Source organism: Saccostrea echinata, unplaced genomic scaffold (genome assembly GCF_033153115.1).
Source record: "Saccostrea echinata isolate AGI-Se365-2 ecotype Australia unplaced genomic scaffold, CSIRO_AGI_Sech_v1 ptg000025l, whole genome shotgun sequence".
NCBI classification, from domain to species: Eukaryota; Metazoa; Mollusca; class Bivalvia; order Ostreida; family Ostreidae; genus Saccostrea; species Saccostrea echinata.
The window spans coordinates 824,878-830,877 of NW_026889774.1; positions in this window are offsets into that span (position 1 = coordinate 824,878).

A 6,000-nucleotide genomic window follows, 5' to 3' on the forward strand; every position below is an offset into this window, starting at 1 on the left:
TCAGTGTTGGAGGGAAAGGGGTCGGGGTTATAACGCAGATTATAAACAAAAAAAGTTCCTGATTAACTCTGAGAAGCACAATAAAGAAAAACTTCTAAACTTGATATATTTACTTCGGCTAAGGGGGGCGGGGGGGGGGGGAGACAAAAAATCATATAAAAGGTTTAAGGGAGAAAAGTAATAGGGAGAACCCCCCCCCCCCCATAAAAAACAAAACTACGTGTCCGATAGGAAATGAACGGCTGCATAATGTTTGGAGTCTCCTAAGTTCATGTTAGGAGAGGTCTTGCAATGTCTTAACTTTAGGAGAAATCCTAAGATATGTCTTAAATTAGAACAGATTCGATGGCCTCACTTACGACTAAGATATATCTTAAGATATGTCTTAGTCCTAAGATGGCTTCGATATCATGCCTGCATGTCTCCATTGTCCATGGTAGAGAATCCCTCCTTTTGGCATTTAGTGAAAATGTTAGGTCTAAAATATGACATGAAACCAGAATAAAACCTTCAAAGAATGCACTTGATCTGCAGGAACACAAAAAAAACAAAAAAAAAATTTAGTGGATATCATCAACATTACAATTATAACTTTTCAATAATTTTAACTTGAGGGGATAAAAACTCGGAAGTAATCGATTATTAATCGGTAACATCTTCCAAAGTAATCGATTAAAAACAATTACAGGACAAAAATGATTGTAATTGATTACTAATCGATTACATAAAATTCCTCTAAGTAATTGATTTACATTTTTCAGTAATCGTGCCCATACCTGGTCGTTAGCGCCACGAATGCTCCCGCAAGCAGCCAAAATTTCAAATGCAATACATAGTTTTAAATTTGTATTCAAACTTGACCCGTATTTTCTGATAAAATACCTGCATATGCAGTTTCAACCTATAACATACACTGTACCTCCCTACAAAAGTTAGAGAGCAAAAACTGCATTCTTATCTTTTCTAGGTTCAAAAGGGATAACTCTGTCAAAAATCATCGGACCATGACCAATTCAAATTTGACCTGTATTTTCTTGTAAAATACCTGCACATGCAATTTCAACCCTATACATACAACTGTACATCCCTACAAAAGTTAGAGAGCGGAAACTGAAAATTTCTCATTTTTTTCTAAGTTCTAAGTTCAAGAGGGATAACTCTGTCAAAAATCATCGGACCATGACCAAATTCGATCTTGACCTGTATTTTCTGGTAAAATACCTGCATATGCAATTTCAATCTTATACATACATCCCTACAAAAGTTAGAGAGCGGAAACTGAAAATGTCTTCTTTTTTTTTAAGTTCAAGAGGTACATGTATAACTGTCAAAAATTATCGGACCATGACCAAATTCATACTTGACCTGTGTATTTCTATGACGTATCCATATATTAAATTTGAGTTGAATGTATGCAACTGTTGCAGAGATAATGAACGGAAAGTGAATGATGACGGAATGACAGAATGACGGAACAGGGTAACACTATATGCCCCGGCCATTTTATGGCGGGGGCATAAAAATATTATGGACGGACTTGTTTAAGTTTAGAAAAAATCAGTTGCAGATGAAATTGCCAAATCTTTGGTAACATCTCATTTAATATATTTTTTTTACATGCAGTGAATCGGAAGCAAGAAATATATTTGTTAACTTTCTGTAACATCGGGGATTAATGTCACATTTCATTTTTGATCATCTTGATTTGTTATAAACAAGCATAAATAAAGAGTATATACAACTTTTTCATCACCATTTTCAATTATCTAATAAATTAAAAATTAAAATAAATGAATAAAAAATTGATTAAAAAATTATATCCATCCTAAAGAAATTATTAAACCATTGTATTCACATTATCGTATTTTGATATCTTACAGTATAAGGAGTATTTACTTGTATACTCACATAAGAACTGGATTAAATAGTCCGGAGTTTGAATAAAACAAAATCGATAGAGAACTCAACGGAAGAGACTTTGAATCAGTCTTCTTGGGGGGAAAAATTAAAAAAAGAGTGTTTAGAGTCCTTTTTATATATGTAGTACAAACCCATGCGATTGACCTAAGGTCATAGAATCAATTTTTGAAAATGATTTTTTCTGTTTACAAAAAATGATAGCAAGAGAAAGGGTATCAAAAATAGCTACATTTTCTTCTTTAAAAAAGCCTATGATTTGCAATATCTATAATCACAGATCCGAGTCTGTATTCTTGTGTCGAGGAATCAAAAAATGGGCTTTCCTTGACCTTTTCAAGTAGACTATTCAAAAGTTTCAAAGGGACAGAGTAAAGCTTGGTGCGAATGTGATGAAGACCTAACTGTTGATTTACATAAGGTATAGTAACGAATCAAAAGAGACATAGTGTATTAAAGGTTTATTATAAGACCGATGCCCATGACTATACGTTTACGTCTCTGTGTATGGTTGAAAAGTCCCATCACATTGACATTGTTACTCTGTGGACTGGAAAGATTCCCAACACCATCGACATTGTCATTGCATCGATAGGGAAACTAGGCCGTTCCTAGTTTTCTAATCCAAAATTCTTCTTGTTGTCTACGGAAAGGTGTGCTCAGTGATGGACTGTTTGTATGATGATAAATTTTTTCTAGAATTCTACTTTCATTAACAAAATTGAATGATCAGGTAAATTAAAGTGTTTGTAGAGAAGCTGCTGGCCCCCGTTGTTTGTTTGAAATCTGTGACCCGATATTCTTTTATGAAGTGAACCCTCGGTTTCACCAACATAAATAAGTCCACAAAGATTACATTCTATTCCGTAGACAACATTAGATTTGCAGTTCGATTTTCCCAAGTTTTGGTAAAGAAGCTCTGTCCAGTAAGACTACCAGTGAAAGAAGTGTTAGTTATCAAAATGTCACAGGTTAGAAGAAACAGTTTTCTATGGTGTCAAAAAGCCTAGTCTTTAATTTATTGTGAGGAATGGGTGTCTAAAATGTTGAAAAGTCGAAAATATAATGCTATTTAGTTTGGTAAAATTTTGTGATTTCAAATTTTCTGAAAGTTCCTTTGAGATTAAGTATCCAGATCTTATTAACACTGCTTCTGGAATGTGTTGTATAAAACTAGCGCCTGAAGCTTCTCCTTCACAGCTGTTAATATTTTCATGAGGAGTAGAGGAAAAGGCTTGGTACAACATTTACTAGAACCCGCTATGTATCTTTGGAATATAGTAGAGGTAAGGTAATTGGAATTCAATTTGGTTGCTGAGAATATTAAAAACATTTTAAACTGACATATGAATCGATGTCAACTTGTTTCCTTTGGGAGCGAATTGCCGAATGATTACGCAGAACTGGAATTTTTTTTTTTTTAACAAGCAAGCAGAACGAAGACTTGTATATTCTGTCAACCATTTTCAGTTCCTATGAATTACCGAAAATTATTGAAGGAAATTATTGATGACGTACTAATTTGTTCTTATCTTATGAAGACTATTTATTGCATTTTGATTGATTTAGGGTAGTCCGATCCTCAGGTACTGAAAATCAACTTTAATTGAAAATGCTCACAAAAATGTCTCATTTCACAGAGTAACATGAATTTACCCATGGTATTTCTTCAAAGTTCATCATAATAGTTAATAATATTTTATTGGGAAAATTATCAAATCTCAAATATATTTTCAAGAAATGCGAATAAAAACACAAGCTATGCATTTTCTTATTGAAAATTAATAAACAAATATATTATAGGATAAAAACGTATAGGTATCCAGGCAATTGGAGAAAATTGCATCTTTTTATGCTTATACAGTATATTAGATCTTCTATTTACTCCAATGTTATATAATACATAATGTAAAAAGTTTGTGCTATCATTGCTAGACATCACATATCACGTTTAATTTCATATTATGCTAATAAGCATAATTATGTATCTAATGCTAGATTTAAGGAAATTCGATTTCTCTAAAAATGAATTTATTTTTCTTTTCTTTTATGGGGTGCAAATGTCAACTTTTTACAAGATCGTTTCTAAGATTTCAAAGATCCCTGGTGCAGAAAATAAAAATCGTTGTACGAAAATATATCAATTTCGTTTTGATACTTTTTAAATAAAATAATAAATTTAAGAGTTATCCTTCCTTCCTGAGGAGCGGATACATGTATCCTTAAATGTACATATTTTTACTATGAAATTGGCATACATGATTTTTATAATGTAAAGGTTATTTTTCACAGATCTTTATGAGTTCAAAACAATATGCTTTTTCGTGTATTGTTGTTTACTGGACAAGTAGATTATACATTATTTTATTAACTTATATACAGTGAAATCGTTTTTCATGTTAATTGTCTTACTACTTATAATAAGATACCTTGACCTTAAAAGTGTAATATTTCCTCCTAATTACTAAAAGTATATTCTCTATTGCATTATCTGTTGTGTAATTTACCTGCACCTTTCCAAAAGTATAGTTATTATATTCATAATTTACGGGAATTTTCCAATCGTTTAAATATTGTGTGTGTGTTTTATATCAAGTCATGAAGAGTTTGGGAGTGAAAAAGTGCGTTATTTTGATTGTAGGAAGTAATAATTATATCAGTGATTAAGAAAAGCTTATCGTCTACAAATCAAACTGTATTTTTAGACACTTAAAAGAATATCAGTAACTCTGACACGTATTTGCATAAATCAGATTTTACTTGAGGTTCTTCGGAATTTGTCATTAACATTCATGGTTACAATGTACATAAATAAATATAACTTGTAGAAGAAAAATAAACCCAGTAGATCTAGCTAATTATATGTACCTGTAAATGGTCCACGGTAATATACATGTAACAATCAAGAGTTTTGAACAACGTCAAATTAAAAGGTTGAAAGGATATAATAAAACTAATTTTTTTTTATCAGAAACTTATACTCCCTCCAGTGCCATTTCTCTTTAAGGAACTTTTAACAGTATGTCTAAAATGTTATAAGCTGCAGTTATTTTACCACTTGCCCTCCCTTAAACTGAATAAGTTAAGTTCTTTACGAAGAATCCAAGCACATTTGAGAAGCTTCTTTAGAAATTCTCCCTAGCTTTGGAATAGGACCAATTAGGCTTGATAAATTATTTTCATAAAAATTTTCACTTTTACAAAAAAAAAAAAAAAAAAAAAAAAATGGAGAGTACAAAATCAGTAACATGAATATATTACTTTCAGATTGAAATTTGCATTTCTGCCCAAAATAACAATATTTCCTTGACCTAAATTATTTTATTCTTATTTCAATCTGAAAACATTTCTGATAAAAAATAAAGTCGCGTATGTTTCTGTCAACTGATCGATGATTCATGTATTCCAACAGAATTACATAACATAAGCATTTAGCAACACTACTAATAAAGCTTATATGTCACAACATATGCATCAGCAAACTGCTCACATTTTTGTTGCTAAAAAGAGGCATCGAAAATAATCGGAAGCAAAATTTTTTATAAAAAGCAAAAAAATGGCTTGAATTTAGATCAACTATATATTCAGATCACGAATCCACTGATTAATTTGATACAGAGGGAAGCATTCATTTCAAGTATTGAAGAACAAAACATAAATACATTGCAACTGATGTACAAAAATACTAGCAGGGCCGGGAAGGAGCATATACCAAAATTCGAAAGGTATGATACATCTTGTACATTATTTTATCTTTTAAAAAATGTGTTTTTTGTTTCATTTGTTCTCTGAGGATAGCTAATCTCTTCAATTTCCTCCAATTTTAGAGTTTTATTTAAGTAGCAAGTATTTGTTTTCATATTAATCAAGGAATATAATAATGATTCGCAAATTTAAAATATCTCAGAACTTTAATCCATGATTTGTTTTTGGCAATGGAGAAACCTTTGAAGTTCATACTTGACATAATGATTGCCTTTGACCTGAGGGTGAGATCTGTCTTAGATCCCTGTCGTTTAAGAGAATTTCAAGGCGACTAACAGAATTAAATATTTCTTTTACCATACATAGGCCGGAAAATTG